Source organism: Phyllostomus hastatus, unplaced genomic scaffold (assembly GCF_019186645.2).
Source record: "Phyllostomus hastatus isolate PE091 unplaced genomic scaffold, TTU_PhHast_1.1 phas_scaffold_1674, whole genome shotgun sequence".
Taxonomy (NCBI): domain Eukaryota; kingdom Metazoa; phylum Chordata; class Mammalia; order Chiroptera; family Phyllostomidae; genus Phyllostomus; species Phyllostomus hastatus.
Window position 1 is genome coordinate 30,477,489 of NW_025334011.1, and position 19,925 is coordinate 30,497,413.

The window sequence follows — 19,925 nt, forward strand, 5'->3', positions numbered from 1 at the left end:
TTCCAACAAAGATCGACCAGGTATTACAGATTAACCTTTTGCTTAAAGACAATAAAAAGCTAGACCAAAAAAAAAAAAAAATATATATATATATATATATATATACACACACATTAAATATATTTTTAAATTAGTAAAATATCACAGGGCATAAATTGGTACAACTACTTTGGAAAACTTTGATAAAAATTATTAAAGCTATATGCAAATATGTACTATGGATAGAGAATATATATATATATTTTTCTACCTATTACCCAATGATTCCACTCCTTTTGGAATATATCCAAAAGAAGGGAATATATATGTCCAACAAAATACATATATAAAAATGTTCATATCAGCTTTATATAATAACCAAAAACTGGAAACAATCCAAATGTCTAGTAAGAGTGGAATGAACAGGACTTCCGGTCAAGATGGAGGTATAGGTGGACACACCATACCTCCACACACAGCCAAGATTGGAACAACAACAATTTAGAGGCAGAATAACACCCAGAACTGACAGAGAATTTATCTGAATGGAAGTCGGACAGCCAAGAAGTTGAAGTAGACCCGTTCATCCAGACCGGTAGGAGGGGCGGAGACAAGCAGCCAGGCGTGGGTCGTGGCCCGAGAGAGTTGGGCGCATAAGGCAACCAGGGGTGCATAAGGCATCTGGGGCGCGCAGGGCATCTGGGGCACGCAAGATCACAGCAGGTGGACCCTGAGTACATAAGTGGCAGCTGGAAGACCCAGTGGGGCAGCGATTGTGGAGCAGGGCAGAGCACGCAACCCAGGATCCCAGAGAAGGGACTGAGGTCCCACGGAGAACGGAGCTACTGCCATTGTTCCCTCCCGCCCCCACATACAACGTCACAATCTAGCAACTGGGGTGCCCAGCCCTGGGGAACATCTAAGGCTCCGCCCCTCACCGTAACAGGAGCAACCAGACCAAAAAAAAAAAGAGAGAGAGAGAGAGAGAGATGGCTCAAACAGAAGAACAAATTAGTACCCCAGGACTCATCCCTTTAACACATTGTTTGCGGGTAGTTTTTATCGCGCACTCTACTACCAGTCAACATAAAACGTATAAATATGTTTCCTGCATACAATGTGTTAAGCGACTGAGAGATAGCCAATCTACCAGATGCACAGTTCAAAACACTGGTGATCAGGAAGCTCACAGAATTGGTTGATTTTGGGCGCAAATTACATGAAAAAATGCAGGTTACCATAAAAGAAATGAAGGAAAATGCACACAGAACCAATAGTGATGGGAAGGAAACTGGGACTCAAGTCAATGGAGTGGACCAGAAGGAAGAAAAAAACAACCAAGCAGGAAAGAATGGAGAAATAAGAATTCAAAAAAACGAGGAGAAGCTTAGGAACCTCCAGGACATCTTTAAACGTTCCAACATCCGAATTATAGGGGTACCAGAAGGGGAAGAGGAAAAGCAACAGATTGAGCACGTATTTGAACAAATAATAAAGGACAACTTCCCCACTCTGGCAAAGGAAATAGACTTCCAAGAAATCCAGGAAGCTCAGAGAGCCCCAAAGAAGTTCGACCAAAGAAGAAACACACCAAGGCACATCATAATTACATTAGCCAAGGTAAAAATGAAGGAGACAATCCTAGGAGCAGCAAGAGATAAGGGGACAGTAACCTATAAAGGAGTTCCCATCAGACTGTCAGCTGATTTCTCAAAAGGGGCTGGAAAGAAGTATTCCAAGTCATGAAAGACAAGGACCTATATCCCAGATTGCTCTATCCAGCAAAGCTCTCATTTAGAATGGAAGGGCAGATAAAGTGCTTCTCAGATAAGGTCAAGGTAAAGGAGTTCATCATCACCAAGCCCTTATTTTATGAAATGTTAAAGGGACTTATCTAAGAAAAGAAGATAAAGAAAAAACATGTATAGTAAAGGGACAGCAAACTCACAATTATTAACAACCACACCTAAAGCAAAACCAAAAGAAACTAAGCAAACAACTAGAACAGGAACAGAACCACAGAAGTGGAGATCACATGGAGGGTTAGCAACAGGGGAGTGGGAGGAGGAGAGAGGGGGAAAAGGTACAGAGAATAAGTAGCATAGATTGTAGGTTGAAAATAGATAGGGGAGGGTAAGAATAGTATGGGAAATGTAGAAGCTAAAGAACTTATAAGTATGACACATGGACATGACTAAAGGGGGGGACATGGGTGGGAGAGGATGTACAGGGTGGAGGGGAGTGAAGGGGGGATAATGGCACAACTGTAATAGCATAATCAATAAAATATATTTTAAAAAAAGACTACAGGTGAACTAAAAACATTATCAGACAAACAAAAAGTTCAAAAATTTGTCAATGCTAATACACTTTAATATTGACAAAAATAAAGAAAGAAAATACTAAAGGGGATTTCTGGTCAAGATGGAGGCATAGGTAAACACATCTCACCTCTGCACACAACTATAGCAAAAAACACAGCTACACTACAAAACAAATATCACCCAGAATTGTCAAATAATTGAACTGTGTGAAAATCTAATAATGAATGATTTAAAGAAGCCACATTCATCCACACAGGTAAGAGGGGCAGAGACCCACAAAGGCACTGAGATGGGTGGAGACATGGAGTGACTCGGAGAGGTACAGAGACAGGAATGGGTGGTCCCACATTCATGTGTGGTGGATTAAAATCAGGAGGGTTGCTTGGGGAGCAACAGATCCCAGCCCCAGTCCAGACCACCCAGTCCAGGGTCCCAGCACCAAGAAGATAAGTCTCCATAACTTTTGGCTGCAAAAACCAGTGGGGGTTGTGGTGGAGGAAGAAACTACATTCTCTTAAAAGTCCTGCATGGGACTTAGGACTCATGCAGACATACCATCTCTGGGATTTAGCACCAGGGCAACAGCAGGAAGGGCACCAGTAGCATATGGAGAGAAAGTGAAGTGCGAGGGGGGAGACAGCTTCCTCCCTGACAATACTCCAGAGGCCAGGCAATGGCATCAGCCCCTCTGCACACCCTCCCCCATACAGAGCAACAGAGTGGTAGCAGGGGTTGCTCCACCCTGGTGATTACCTAAGCTCTACCCCATACAACTTAACAGGTGTGCTAAGAGAGGGAGTCAAAGCAGCTCTACCTAATACACAGAAACAAACACAAGGAGGCTACTAAAATAAGGAGACAAAGAAATATGGCCCAAATGAAAAAACAGAACTCCAGAAAAAGAACTAAATGAAATGGAGATAAGTAGCCTATCAGAACACAGTTCAAAACACTGATTATCAGGATGCCCCAGGAACACAATGGGTACTTCAACCCCATAAAAAAGACCCAGGCAATAATGAAGGCTGCATTAAGTAAAATAAAGAAAAATCTACAGAGAACCAACAGTGGAGAGGATGAAGCCAAGAATCAAATTAATGATTTGGAACACAAGGATGGAAAAGCATTCAATCAGAACAGCAGGAACTAAAAACAATTCAAGAAAACCAGGACAGGCTTAGGAGCCCCTGGGACATCTTTAAGCATACCAACATCCAAATCATAGGGATGCCAGAAGGAGAAGAGGAAGAGCAAGAAATTGAAAACTTATTTGAAAAAATAATGAAAGAAATCTTCCCTAATTTGGTTAAGGAAATAGACATACAAGTCCAAGAAGCACAGAGAGTCCCAAATAAGATGGACACAAAAGGACCACACCAAGACACATCATAATTAACATGCTAAAGGTTAAAGATAAAGAAAGAATCTTAAAAGCAGCAAAGGAAAAGCAGACAATTACCTGCAAAGGAGTTCCCATAAGACTGTCAGCTGATTTCTCAAAAGAAACTCTGCAGGCTAGAAAGGACTGGCAAGAAGTATTCAAAGTGATGAAGAGCAAGGACCTACAACCTAGATTACTCTATCCAGCAAAGCTATCATTTAGAATGGAAGGGCAGATAAAATGCTTCCAAGGCAAGGTAAAATTAAAGGAGTTCATCATTACCAAGCCATTATTATATGAAATGCTAAAGGGAATTATACAAGAAAAAGAAGGAGCTCAAAAGGATGAACATTAAAATGGCAATAAACTCACATCTATAATTGAATCCAAATGACAAACTAAGCAAACAAGCAGAACAGGAACAGAATCACAGATATGGAGATCACACAAAGGGTTCTCAGTTGGGAAGGGGAAGGAGGGAAATGGGGGAGAAGGTTGAGGGAATAAGAAGCACAAATTGGCAGGTATGAAATAGACAGGCAGATGTTAAGAACAGTATAGGTAATGGAGAAGCCAACGAACTTATATGTATGATTCATGGACATGAACTAAGGGGCAGGGGGATTGCTGGAGGGGAAAATGAGAAGAAATTGGGAAAACTATAATAGCATAATCAATAAAATATATATATTTTTTAAGATTTTATTATTTTTTTAAGATTTTATTTATTTTTAGAGAGGGAAGTGGGGAGAGAGAGAGAAACATCAATGTGCAGTTGCTGGGGGTCATGGCCTGCAACCCAGGCATGTACCCTGACTGGGAATTGAACCTGCGACACTTTGGTTCGCAGCCCGCGCTCAATCCACTGAGCTACGCCAGCCAGGGCTCAATAAAATATATTTTTAAAAAATACTAAGGGTATTCTTCAGGCAGAAAAAAATTATTACATATGAAAGGTCAGTAATGCCAGAAGGAATAAAAAACAGAAAATACAGTAAGTCTAATTGAATAATAACAGCATAAAACAACAGAAAAACATCTTTGTAGTTAAATATATATTTATATATGCACTTGAAAACATGGTAACAATGAATAGGTAATGAAAGAAAAGTGGCTTTAATGTTTTTAAAGGCCTTGTATTACCTGGAAAAAGGGTGAAAGTTTCAAGTAATATTGCACTTTGATAAGTCAAAAATACATATTAGAATTCCTTAGGCAAGCACTAAAGGAATAGTAAAAGAATATAGAATCCCATGCTAATAAAGAAAAGGAAAGAGAATAATTATATTTTTTAAACCAACCCAAAACAAAGCTAGAAAAAGGGAAGAGGGGAGCAAGTACATATAACTGGTTAGACAAATAGATTCTTTATTTATTCACTTTTTATTGTTGTTCAATTATATCTGTCCCAATTTTCCCCCATTACTCTCCCCTGTGCTACCCATCCCCCACAAATAGATTTTTTAAATTTTAAACACTAATGTGAATAGTCATTATGCCACTTCATTAATTTTTATAAGAAGTATTGACAAAATGCACAGAAATATCTAGCCCAACACATATACCTAACCTTTATAAATTTCAATCTCCTCATCTATTCAATTTTTTTCCACTGGGACTAACTTTTCAAAATCTTATTTCACTTTATCTTTTCTTATCTTACCACAGACAGGCTAATGAACATTAAAATGTACAAAAAAAATAAACAAAAAGAGACAGGAGCAAAAAGTCCAGACAGTTAACTGGCTTATAAATACTACATTAATTCCATAATAAAATATTAATTTGCCTTTAGTGATCTATATAATATTACTAACTGAAATTCATACATTAAGAAACTTAAAATGATCTCCTTTCACTTATTTCATGAAAAATATTACTGTAACATTTTTAATTCAGTTGCTAATTCAGTGAAAGAAAAATTACAGAATAAAATTGTAACTTTTTCTACACGTATCAATGTCAGCAACACACAGGTGCAATGTGTACCTCTGTCAGAGAATAATTAACGTCTCTAGGGCCAAAAACACTTAAGCAAAAGACATGAAACTCCAATCACTCCCAATCTTCCTAGAAGCAAATGAAACTACCTGCCATTTACTAAATATTTTTTTTATTTTAGCCTAGATTGGTACTGCTATTTTGTGAGTAGATATTTTAAATAAGGTAGTCTAAGTTCTTCTAAGGAAAAATGCCATCATGGTTAAATCAGAATATTATACTGATATCAGTATATGAGGGGAGACTCCCCAAAATTGGAATTTATTTATAAAAAATTGTGTATTTATTCTTACATGTTTATACTTCAGTCACCTTCCAAGCACTCTCAATTTGATATAATACATCTATTGAGATTTTTTTCCCACTGCTCAAAACAGTTTTTGAACTCATTGATTTTGATACCTTTTAGTGCTTCTGCTTTTTTTTGTTTGATCTCTTCCACATCAGCAAAACTTTTCCCTTTGAGGATTGTTTTCATCCAGGGAAACAAAAAAAGTTGCTCAGGGCAAGACTGGGTAAATAAGGAGGGTAGGGGATGGGGCTCGTGCCTTTTTTTTTGGTGTGTTTTTTTTTTTTTGGTCAAAAACTGCTAAACACTCAGTGCAGTGTGAGCAGGTAAGCTCATAAATCACTTATCATGAAATAAGCAAACACGTAAAGGTCTTCAAAAACATTCACTGAAACCGAATGCAGCCTCTCACAACACCAGCTAGTACACTCACCTAGTGTACAGATGGGTTCCTAGAACACTCACCTAGTGGGGGAAGCCTGTACTATGAGGGACCCACCCTCCAGAAGACAATTCCTGCTTTTGGGGGGGGTTCCCCCTTGTATAATACTATATTGATATCAAATGATAGTTATCTCTGTAAAGCAATCAAAGAATCTTTTATTTAACATTCAATCCCAGTTTTACAGATATAGAAACTAACAAGTAATGGTGCCAGAGTTATAACAGTAGACACCACAGTACACAGTCATTTCCAGGTTTAGTGCAGTGAGAGTCACCTAGATTGATTGCCTTTCTATACTGGCTATGGAACAAGATGATTAGAGTATGGTGCCAAGAGCCTCTTCTATACAACTAACAGTGGTTGCTTCAGTGCCAGGTAGGGCACTAATAAACACATATTCTTATCTAACCTTCTCAACAGTCTCTTCAGGAACTGTGTACACACTCTTCTCTCATCCTCAAAGGTTCCCACCCAGCCACCTCCCATTTTTGCCTACCACCTCCTCCTTCTCCTTCAGGTCCCACAAGTCACTTCCTCAGGAAAGCTTGCCCTGCCACCTCCAAATCAAGTTAGGTTCCCTAGTTATAGGTTTCAGAGTTCCCTGTACTTTAAAAGACTTAAGCATCCTGTTGCTGAAAATGAGGTACCAAATGCAAGGTCTTGGGATACACAAAAGGCATTCAAGAAATATCTCTTGAAAAAACAAACTTGAATTTATGATCCCCCTAACTTTACTACTACTATTAATAATAATAACAAGCCTTAAAATATAAGTTATTTACATGAAGTGATATAGCCTGGAAATGGCTCAGATCCATTGAGAATCCAAGTGTTTGTGACTAATTCCCCTGCTCTACTCCCACATACTACAATGAAGTGTGCCAGAAGGCAGAATACTTTCAAATTAATATTATCTTTGTATTGACTTCCTCTGTAAAAATTGAGATACTTTTTAAAAGAGAAAATTATGAATGTCTATATGTAAGTAAATCACATCTAAGAATGCAATATGCCTTCCAAAAATCACACTGAACTACAACAAAAATGGTTAAAGTGAATTTGCAAACATAAACCACAAAATGTAATCATGTGTCTCTGTCTACCTGAAGTAGCAATTCCCAAAGTTTTAGTATTGCTGCTAAGTCTTTTACGGCTTAAAACTGTCATTTCACTCCTAGTGCTCTGTAACCAATTTTTTTTTAATTTGCCACTAACTTGAATTTATTGGCCTCTTTTTCACCCGCTACAAAATGTAACAGTATCTTGAGATAGATGAGCACATTGTGGCAAAGACAGACCAACACAACCCCTCTCAGCACTGGAGGCCCAGCCCACTCCGGATCTGCAAGCCAGGAAGTTGTCTTGGTTCCCAATAATGCTAAGGATGGCCAGCCCATTAGCAGATGGTGCCAAAGCTGTCACTTCTACTTACTGGCTTGTTTAACCAATGGCAGCTGTCCTTACTAGGAGCAACTTCATGTCAAAACACTGTTCAAACTGGTAATGGGCTATTCTTGCCAAAGGAAGTACAAGAGTCACTGACAGTTTAGCTAAAAACAGTAAGTAGGTACCAACACCAAGACTTAACGTTTGGTACATGATGTTTCTTTGAATGCCTTTGTGACAACTCCATTCTTTAAATACATAATCATCAAAGGAATTTTTGTTAATTCAGGATACCTGTACTTGAAATTAAAACTATGGTTTTCCTTTAAAAGTTAACTTCTACTTTTATTAGTATAATTTTTTATTTTGACATATTTCAATTGCCTATGTAGAATACAACATAGGATTAATATCCATTTTAAGTAATAAATTAGACTATGTCTGCAAACTTTATTATAAAAGAACAGCAAACTTAGAAATATTTTTCTCAATTTTAGGGTTTGAAGGAGTGAAAATAAAAGCAAATAGACAACTGTTCATTTGATGCTGGCTAATTTTAATTCTTATTACGGTGACTTTGGGGGAAAAAAATAAACCACCCTGATTTCCCTCTAACAGAATTTCCCAGAGATTCAAAATATGAGGGAGTTGACTGAGGTGATCTTTAAAGTTCTGTCGAAATTTTCTGAGCTACAAAATATTAAACACCTATCCCAAAGACTTAATTTTCTTTATTAATGGATTATAGGATTGAAATCACTTTGTTCCGGCAAGTGAAATATTCAAGACCGTGTCCCCACTTTTCCTTTCCATTTGTGTCACATTATTTCCAATGACTAGGTATTGCCAATTCAAAAATCTTTCCCAGCCCCAGAAAGGTCTCATTTAACTCCTGCTAAAGTCTACTGACTACAAAGCATCTGTGGATTAAAATGGGAGGGGAGGCAGGGAGAGTTCAATCTTCAATTTACAGAAATGTCCACCAGTGGATTCATAGACTCCTCACATTTTCTGAAATTAAAACACCTGCGAGTAACCATTCTCACGCAATGGATACGCCACACCGTCACAAGGCTGTTAGCTCCAAACTATCTCTCAAACTTTGCAAAGACGCACAGATTTCCAGGCTCTCCGAATCCCTCATGCACCACATCCTCCTCTCGCCTAGTCGAAACAAAGTTCCTCAGCATGAAGGCACTAATTTAAAAGCATGAAGTTTGCCTCAGTCTTGCCCACTTGGACTCTGAAAGACGCAAGTGAAACTTGCAGGGAGACACGTCTCCCGCGGGGCTGAAACTTGTTCTGGGGGGAAGGGGCAGCGGTCTCCCCGACCCCGCCCCTTCCAGGAGCCCCCTTCACTGGCCACCAGGTCGTCCAGCGCAGTCCCCGGCACACCCGCCCCGCACGCCCCCTGCGCCCCGGCGCTCCCCACCCGGCGCCCGCCAACATGTCAATCACACCCTCAGAACCCCACAATCAAGGTTCCAGAGGGACGGCAAGGACGTCCCCACACACGGTTCCGAAGCCTGCCCCCCGCGAGAGCTAGGAGAACACCCGCAGCTCCGTCCACCTCCCCCAGGTCCGGGAATGGCGGCGTCCAGCTCCCCGGGACCAAGTCGGAGTCCCAGCCCCTGAGGAGACGGGGAGACGCCGCGGGCGACCGGCTACTAGCGGTGGGAGAGGAGGAAATTAAGTTACCTCCGGACGGTCCAAGCGGAGGCAATGAAGGGGGCAGAGCGGGGAGTCCCGTTGGCCGAGCAGGTCCCGGCGCGGCGGCAGCTACCGCAGTGCCCTCCGCCCCATTGTTTCCCTTCCAAGAGGATCCCGGCGTAGCCGAGCCCGGGAACCAGGAAGTTCCCCGGCGCGACACCTCCTGCCGCCGCTATGGAAACTGCCCCCGCCTCCAGGACGGCTAGCCCGGGACCCCGCCTCCGCGCCGCCAGCCCCGCCCGCCTCACGGGCCGCCGCCAACCGTCACCACAGTGGCCGTGGCCGCCGCCATCTTGGCGCGGCCCAGGCGCCCCTTCCCCGCGGCACGCCGCTCCGCGTTCCCGCCGCCCCCGGGGGCGCGCGTCCAGGTTCACCGCATCCTCCTCTAGAAGCCGGGACTCTGAGGCTCTGACCCCTGGACGCTGAGGGAGGGAGGGAAGGGGCCTGGGACGCTGTGGAGACTTCGGAAGCGCTGCAGGAACAGGACAGACAAGCTGATGTCCAATGGACAGGTCAAGGGATGGCTGGGACCAGGTGTGAGGTCAAAGGAGTAGTAACCAAAAGCCTGGTCGCTGCAACCAGATTGCCTCGGGTTTCATCTCTGCTTCAACGATTTAGCACGTGTCACACCTTCAACAGTCTCTGTGCCTCAGTTTCTTCACCTTAAAGTGGCACAATGGTACCTGCCTCTTAGGGAGAGTACTTGAAACAAGCAAATGCTTGGTCGTTAGACCAGATAGTCATTCGTTTAATAAAACGACATTGCTTTTGACAAAATTCATAGTTCTGTCATTTTTCAGGAACTTTAAGTGTTCAAATCAGCACTACTTTAAATAGGCTACTGTGTAAGATCCCATTGCTACTTAAAACTTCTCAAATGTTCATCTTTTGTCCCATCTTTCTCTAGGTCAGCGTTTTAATTTCATGAAAATTGTCAAGAGTTTTAATCTCCAGAGTCTTCCATTAAGAGGTGCCATAAAAAGACGAATGATGTAAACTTTCCAACACTGTATTTAGCTGACAGTTAAATGATTTATTCAATAGAAGTTAGAAAAGTTAGGGTGTGCAAATAACTAAAAGCCTTCCTGTCCTTGATTCCAGGAACTAGAATTACTAAACCTGGCAACTCTGTGTGGTTGTCATTATCTGGCTTTTCCAGCTGGTGAAAACTGACACTAAGAAACTGGGTCCTGTGTGCAACACAGGAGAGGAGGGATGCAAGGAGGGTCACATATTAAAGATGCAAACTTTAAGAACTGTCTGTAAAATTAGGTTTTAGTTTCTAAGGCTCCTTCTAGCTCACAAGTATGATCTATTTGTACACTTTTAAGAAAATATAAATTTATACTTCCCTTTGGGTCTTTGTTTCACTCATTTAAACCAGATTTGTGAAGACCAGTGTTTATTTTTATGATGCTGATCCAAAAAAATAGCATAAATTGTTTGATATATGAATTGGGATAAAAATAACTCAGGAGTGGGGAGGACACAGGAAACTTTTTTCAACATCCAAACACACCTCCAAAAGTTATGGAACTCTCTGATTAGCTGTCACCCAGACTGGGACATCCTGAATGTCTGAAAGGCAGACACACCTGACTCACTCAGTTTTGTAGTCCCACTGGACTAATAGATTTCTTTGCACATAATAGGCCTTCAATAAATGATTATTGAATTAAATACCATGTTTTGCCCTGATCGGTGTGGCTCAGTTGTTGTGTCATCCTGCAAAATGAAAGGTCACCAGTTCAATTCCCAGTCAGAGCACATGCCTGGATTATGGATGGGTTCCATCTCAGTCAGGGGCACCGGAGTGGCAAGTGGATTGTCCATATGAGAGGCAACTGATCAGTGTTTCTCACATTGATGTTTCTCTCCCTCTCTCTGATGATGTATCTCCATCTCTTCCCCTCTCTCTAAAAATAAATAAAATCTTTAAATAAATAAATTAATAAATTCCATGTTTTGGGTCAACTTTCATCATTTAAGGAGACCTTGGGAACCACAGAGACATGCAAGAGATGTTACTCAAGGGACATCACTGCAAACACCATAAACAAGAACCCCAAGTCTCTAGTTAATGAGTTCATGGGAATTTGGATGAACAACTCTGGATTTGGCAAAATGAAGTAGAAATTTCAGACATGTTTTCTCATAAATTATATGGGTAATTTTTTAAAACTTTATTTTGAACTTCATTATAAGCATCACTGATTCAATTTTATACTTCAATAATAGCATTCTGATGCTATAATGTTATTAAAGTTCAGAAATCCCCACATTTTTCCTCAAGTCAAAATATCATCAGTGAGTCATGTCACCTAAATACAAAACTTGATTTGTTCTTAGGTATAACTTCTGGGGCTTGCTTTAATTTTTATTATTAAGCATCTTAGAGGTATTGTTAAAGTATAAACACAGATTTTTATCTTTCTTGTTTGCTAAGATATCTTCAGGGTAGTACTTGACATGTGGTGGGCATGCAATTTCCTTTATCTATGGCATTTAACACATTTAAAATTTATATCAATGATTTTAAAGGAAATAAAAGAAATTTCCTCTGATTTAGAGGAACTTTCCTCTAAATCAGAATGAGCAAATTTTTTTCTTAAAGGAGAAAGATAGTAAACATGAGAACAGCCATAAAAAATATAGAAAAGAATGAGTGTGGATATGTTCCACTAAAAATATACCTATAGAAATAGGTGGTTTTGACCCACAGGGCCATTGTTACCAATCCCTAAATAATTATATTTAATTATATTTACTCTATGACTGTATTCACTCCAATATGAAGTGCCAGATATTAAAATACCCTTTAATTGAAGAAAGGGTAAAAGCTTAATATCAATAAAGCACCAAAAGTGAAAAGATGTATAGAGTAACAGTTTGTGTTAGCAATTAAAATATTTCGGCTCTGGCTGGTGTGGTTCAGTGGATTGAGTTCCAGCCTGTGACCCTTTGGTTCACAGGCCGGCACTCAAAGGGTTTGATTCCCAGTCAGAGCACATACCTGGGTTGAAGCCCAGGTCCCCAGTTGGGGGCCTGCAAGAGGCAACCACTCATTGACATTTTTCTCCTTCTCTCTCTCCCTTACCTTCTGTCTAAAAATAAAATAAATAAAATCTTTTAAAAAATATTTCACAAATACCAAAGGTTTAAAACTATAACTAATGGAATATGATAGATGAATATTTGCATTTCACTTTTGCAAAAGTTATATGTTATGCTAATGAAAATAACTTAAAATGTTTCCCAAAATGAAAGTATATGTTTGAATCCCCCACAGGATGCCATAATAACTAAGGTCAGAGGTACAATTTGTGGTGAGAACTTAAAAACAGAGGACATAGAGAAAAAAATTCTCCAAACCAAACCTTCCATCCTTCACTCTCATCTTCAGAATATGGATGAAATTGTAGGTCCTTAGAGTCTCCTGTAAACTGAGACTTTGAAATATGAACCCATGGCCATCTGATCCATTTCATTTTTTTTTAAAGAGGTAAGCAGATAGTTTCCAAAGGGAGGGATTATTTTTTTAAATAAAGCTGCGGAAAGTCTTGCAGGACAAATTTTCAACCTCACAAGCAGCAGAACTTTCTGAAATTCCATAAGGAACCAATGTTCCGCCATCAGTTAAGGAAGTCAGCTCCACTGACCCTACCATAGTTGCTCTTCATGGTTGGAAAAAAAATTTTAAGACAGTCAACAACTGTGTGATCAGTGTAAGTGAAAAAGCACTGAAGAACCAACAGCCATGTCCACACTATTCACATTAAAAAGTTATCCTTTGGTTTAAAAGAGAAGTTATTGATTGCAGAGCAAGGAAGACAAGTCCATGGAAAGACTGTGAACCCCATAAAATTGTATACAAGATGTTATGTATGCAGTTTGTTACTTATAACTATCTGAGGTTCTCTTGTTTAATGTGTTGATGTGTCTTTTTAAAAATTTTTTTAATGATGTACCGTTTTGTGTTTTTTTTTTCCTGTTTCCTTATCTTAAGAATGTACATGCCGTGAGATTGGGAAATTATCTGTCTTTTTCCATAGTCTATCCCTTAGTCCAGATAGGTATCTGATACTGAGTCAGCTCTCTATAAGTAATCATATAAGAAATGAAGGAGGAGAAGGAAAAAGAAAGATAGGGAGGAAAGAATTCAGGAAGAAACAAAAGTATACAAATACCCATTTTGAGAGGAAATTTTCTAAGTTTTCTCATATACTCAAAAGTCCCTGTGACTCAAAACAACAAGAAAAAAGCAAGAATAACTAGTTTTCAACTACAAAGGCTGCCTCTCATTATCTCCTCTGCTTTTTTGCTCACAAGCCACCCTGCTCCTAATTACATACTGAAGTGGTTATCATGGTTTCCCAAAAACCCATAATGATGCCTATCACTTGAAAAATGTCTTCTTATGTTTTTATTGCTTCAAGAATTTCTTCTGCTTGCTCAACTTATAGTTGCCATATTTCACCTCTCTACTTGGCCACTTAGATGTCATGCCATTTATTTATAATTTGTCTCATCAAGCAGAGGTGTATTAAAAAGTGTTCTAACATATTGAAAAAAATGAATTACAATTTCAAGGCACTGTAGTCTCTGTTGCAGGGTAATAAAACTTTTGCCTCTGTGCAGATAATTTTTAAATTAACTTTTAAACTCTTGTGCACATATGTACATAAGTTGTATGGCAGCTAGTTTTCCAGGATGCCCTCTCCTCTGCCAGTAAACCATGCTTCCAATATTTACATCATTCTTTATCATCCTTCTTGAATCTACGTTGGCCATGACTTATTTTTGACCAAAAGAATAGGGTGGAAATGGTGTTAAGTGATTTCTAAGTCTAGATCATAAGAAGTCTTACAGCTTCCACCTGGGTCTCTAGAACACTAATCCTCCAGAAGTCAGTCACCATGGTGAAAAGAGCCCAAGCCACATAGAAAGGCCACATATATTTGGTCTGAATGAACCTTTGCTGAGCCCCTGGAAACAGCCAGCATCAACTGCTAGCCATATGAGTGAGCTATCTTGGGTGTCCAGCACAGTCAAGCCTTCAGATGCCTTGAGCCCCAACTGTGTGACCCCATGAGAAACCCTAAATGAGGATGACTCAGGTGAGCCCCATCAACCCATGGAACCATGAGAATGTAATAAATTGTTGTTTACCTTGCTGGTATAGCTCAGTGAATTGAGCGTGGGCTACGAACCAAAAGGTTGCCAGTTTGATTCCCAGTCAGGGCACATGCATGGGTTGTGGGCCAGGTCCTCAGTGGGGACCACGTGAGAGTCTACCACACATTGATGTTTCCCTCCCTCTCACCCTCCCTCCCTTCCACATTCTCTAAAAATAAGTAAATAAAATCTTTTTTTAAAAAAGAAATTGTTGTTTTAAGCCACTGACTTTAGGGTTTTTTGTTTTTTGGGTGGTTTGTTACCCAAATGTAGATAACTGGAATAAATTGATTAAAAATAAATGCTAAAGCTATAGTTAGCTATATTTTTGCTAAACCCTTAAAAAATAAACATCAATATTAACAGAAATGCTATATAAGCTGACAAGTCATAAAAGAACAAGGTATATATAAATGTCTAATTACTATGTTGTTCACCTGAAGCTAATACCATATTGTATCGCAACTGTAACTGAAAAAAAAATTAAACCCCAAAAAAGCTCCCCACCCCTAACAAAAAAAAAATAACAATGTAAACTTTAAGAGATTCTGAAGTATTGTTTTTCACAACTAAGTTGCTGATTTTGTCTGGTTCTGTCCTATAAGGTGGCGTGATATGCTGGTCATTGTGAAACAACATCATGACCTTAACCTTTTGGCGTCTACAAAGTAAATATACTTGCAATTACATTGGACTTAAATAGATAAAAATAAGTCCTTGCCCATGTGCTTTAGCTAAAAAGAGAGAGGAGGTATGGTCACAAGTAGACAGATTAAAGATTTTCTATTTGCTTATACTTTATGTTAATCAAAGGTCCATAATTCCTAATCCGCATTTTGAAATCCACCAAGGTCTGATAACCAAAAGTTATTTTCCTCTAAGTTTGGCACCTACCACACTTGGTAGCAATTCAACTTTCCTTTGGCTATTTATGGTCTTTACCTTACTTACTATGAACACTCACCCCATTACAGAACTATTAGTGCATTTGACTACAAGGTCTGGTCCCAGGTACCTTTTATACTGCCCCACAACTAACATACAGCATATGTGCTACGTGACCCTTCTAAACTTCTAAATTCCAAAACACTTCTGGTTTCAGACCTGAAGCAGACTTTATTGGAGACCTGAAGTAAACATCTCTGTTCAAGCGAAAGGGCAGTATGGTGTGGAGTCATTGAACACTCTCTGGATTCAGAAAGCCTGAGTTCAAATTCCCACTCTGTGGCTTGCCACCTCCAAGACCTAGGTTAGTAAGTAACCCTGTGCCTCGGTTTCTTCCTCTGCAAAATTAGAACAGTAACAGAAACTACCTCATACAGTTCTTAAGAGAACTAAATAAGATAATGCATGTAAAAATCCTAGCCCAAACACTAGTAGTTGGTAGACACTCGACAAATGTTAACTCTTATTGTATTGTTATTAAATGTAAGCTTTTAATGAATTCAATAAAACTAATATCTCAGTTACAGTTTAGTGAGGAAAAAAGGAACTACTCAGATATTAGCAGCAGAAAGGTATTTAATATCTTTGTCCACAGATGTGTACAAAGTCTGTGGAAGGAGTGGATGGGTGAAGGTTGAGAAGGGACCACCACTTACTCTCAGGTGATGCCACCTCAGCTGTAGACATCAGGAAGCTGTTGAACACAGAATCAGAAAACTGCAGGAAATGACAGGAAATCACCACCAATGCCACAGCTGCTTTGCAGCTTAGAAACTGGTTACTGTCAGGGCATTCTTTGGAATCCAGTTTTACTGCAAAAATTTGTCAAACCCTGGTGTCGGCTGCCACTACTGAAGGAAGAATTACACGCTCCTTGTGCCATCCAAACACCATGAGGACATCCCACTGGAGGACCTACACCTTATAATAACTGTGTGTAAATGCAGCCCTTGTGCTACAAACAATATCCAACACAAGTCATTTCATTTCCATTTGCAAAACATCATAAAAGCTCTGTGAGGTAGAGAGGAACTACAGCATAGAGGGGCTTAGTGGTATGAAATTTAGAGTATGTACTAAATCTCAATTTTACTAAATGTAACCAGTTCAAACTAAGTTAAAACTGAATATGAAACAAGTCCCCAAAATACAAAGGTAGTAGTCTATAAAGATTTCATATTTGCATTTTAAATTAATACAGACACCAAAGCTAATAAGATGGTTCATCTGTAAGCTAAACTCATACAACACAAAGGCCAAGAGTGAAATATCAGTCTAGAATAGTGTCTACAGTTGGGCCAAACCAGCTAGTCCCCATTGAAAAGTCATGCTGGCTATGAGGGGCAGCATTTAAAAGGGAGAGTGGGCAGTGAGTCATTCTGTGACTCTGTGTGACCAGTGGCCTCTTTATATACAATATCCTGTTCATTTTCATTTGTCCTCCCTTAAAATTGAGAACAGTCTTTCTGAAAATGCTATCCAATGTGAAGTAAGGTTTGCTTACATTGAGGGTAGGATATTCAGAGAGAAAGTCCCTGTAACTGGGGTGGTGACAATGGTCATCGTGGCAGAGAACCCCAAGGGAAAAGTGAAATGCCTGTGTTTGTTCCTGCTGCCTGTCACATCTCCAAACCCTTAACACTCTCCCCTCTGATACTTCCCAAGCCAAGTATTTAGGTGTTCTGTGACTTGATTTATAAGCAGGAATAACTGCCTTACAGTCTCTCCAAGAAACTCTGAGACTTAAATGTATCAGGCTGGAAATAGGTTAGAACAGGAATCTAGGCAGTACCCTAGTCAAGATACCAGCCCACATAGAGGATGGGGTCCTGAGAGGCTAAGATATAGGCCAAGTGGGTAATAGAAATGAGTGGGTAGTATAATGTGGCAGGCTAGTGCACACTCATCGGACCCATCTCTTAGTGTAGTATACTGCCACATCACATTTCCAGCCTCTTTGCAGTTAGGTGTGCTCATGTGACTGAATTCTGCGCATAATGGGCAAAAGTGACGTGCACCACTTCCTGTCCTGGCCCACAGAAACCTCCCACAAGCAATTCTCTATGCCCTCTTCCATTTCCAGAGCAACTTTGGAAGCCACGTGTAGAATATAGCATGGATGGAATGAGCTTGGGTCCATGCATGTCTGCTGGAGAACATGACCACCCAGCAGAAATACCCAACTGGGTTTTACCTTCATGAGAAATGAAACTTGATTGTGGTAAGCCACTGAGTTTTGGGAGTTCATCTATTGCAGCAGCTCACTTTACCTTACAATCAATCACCTTCATAAAAACTAAGAAAACAAGATGCTCAGAGAAGCTGGATGAGAGAACAAAGGTGAGCAGGAGTACATGTTGCACTGCAGATGTCAGTGGCCTTGCAGCAGAATCCTCTACTCTGCCTCCTTCACCTCCAGCTTCCACCCTTTATCCTACCTTCTGTTCATAGCTGAGTTTCTTGAAAAAGGAGTCTACATGTGCTTTCTCTACTTCCTCACTTCCCACTCTTTCCTTTTTCCATAAAATCTAGATCTGGCCCCACACTCACTGAAACTGCACCAGTGACCTCCCAGCTGTCAAATCCAACTGAACACTTCTCAGTCTATACCGAGTGGTTTTTAATACGCAACAACACACAGACTTTGTTTCCCTCTATAAAAATTAATCTGTTTCCAAGGTTCACGAGGGTATTAGACAGCACAGAATACTGGGGATAGGGTCTTTAGTTTGCAAGAGTCAGGACTGACATGCTTCTTCTGCAGCCTATACTCTTCCCTTAAGGACAAATGGCTACCTGCTTTTGTTCTATGCTGGGCACAAGTGGTGCTGTCTAGACAAGAAAACCCAGTGCCTCCTCTCTAGGTAGACAAAGCACTTGCCACCTGCCCAGGAGTCCATAGGGAAATGCCTCCAGCCTCACTGAGAGTCCTGAGCCTCAGTTCATTCAGGACACTCTCCCCTGTTTACCAGTGCACGCCCAACTTTGCAGTCTCTTTGGAGCCCTTCCTCTGCAATTAAACAATTCAACTCTTTTTGAACATCCTTGGTCTCCAAACTCAAAATCCCCTCTTGGGCCAGGGAATGGTGAAAATATTTCCCACAGAGAATTAAAGCCTCAGTAGATTATCTTGTGTCACTTGCCTTGCTTGAGCTAAGGCCGGGAACAATTTTTCCCCTTAAAAGTCTACTTGAATTCTGTGAACATGCCCTCTGACTTTTTCTTCTTTCTTCCTGGTTATTCTTTCTTAGTCCTCATTGCTCTGCCCATCCCTAAATCAATGGTTTTCTCTTTTTTCCTTTTTTATACCTACAAGAACTCTGAAAAATCATATACCCACCTTACACATTTTTAAGTTATTTAAAAATTTTTATCTTAGTCTAAATAGTTGCAAAGTTTAAATTTTCTAGTACATCATAAATATTAATATTTTAAAATGAAACTTTTCTACTGTTCTTTTAAATAAATCTAATGGAATCTACAAAACATAATGATGTTATAACCCACTATCATCCATATTTTAAAATATTTGAACAACCTCTTTTTTAAGAGTTGGCATTTTATATGGTTTATTTTTCCTTTTGACATCACTTATCATTTCCCACGGAATTTAATCCTAATGTTATATATTTTATACCTTATAGTTTTTACTGATCTCTCTCTTACTTCTATGGAAAATAAGTAAAAGTTAAAATGTGTTTGTGTTTCCCATAGTCATAGCCTCTAAGTGTTCAAAATTTCTTCTGGATTGAGTTATACACCATTATGATTAATGGTGCATAATTGATCAAAATAACAAATATTATAAATTTGATATATAATTATGTAGAAAATTATACATTTATTGAGGTATAATTTATATCCAAACAAATTACCCATTTAGTGTATATTTTGATGATCTTAGAACAATTGTGTGCAATTATATAACCATCACCACAATCAAAATCGTGGAGATACAAAACATTTCCTTAATTCCAAAAGTTCCCTCTGGCCTCCTTTCAGGAAATCCCCAGCCCTTATCCCTGGCCCTGCATATGGTGAACTGCTTTCTGTCCCTACACTTTTGCCTTTTATTGGAAATTGTTGTGGTCTGAATGTTTGTGTCTCCTCCAATTCACATGTTGAAATCCTAATGCCTCACATGATGGTATTTGAACAGAAGGTTTTTGGGAGTGCTCTGGCCTCATGACTGAGACTAGTGTTCTTATGAAAAGAGACTCCAGAGAGCTCCCTAGCCCCTTCTACCATGAGGACACAGTGAGAATGTGCCACTGTGAACTAGGAAGTACT

At 39.7% G+C, this 19,925-nt stretch overlaps 1 protein-coding gene across 1 annotated transcript in view; it reads right to left on the minus strand.

Moving 5' to 3' along the window:
• The window catches only part of USP6NL (USP6 N-terminal like), a 186,513-nt gene extending 176,818 nt beyond the window's left edge, over nt 1–9,695 (minus strand). The window contains exon 1 of the mRNA XM_045857892.1: nt 9,504–9,695. The gene's annotated coding sequence lies outside the window, so the exon portion shown is untranslated. The remainder of the gene's footprint in view (nt 1–9,503) is intronic.
• Between the last annotated feature and the right edge of the window lie 10,230 nt (nt 9,696–19,925).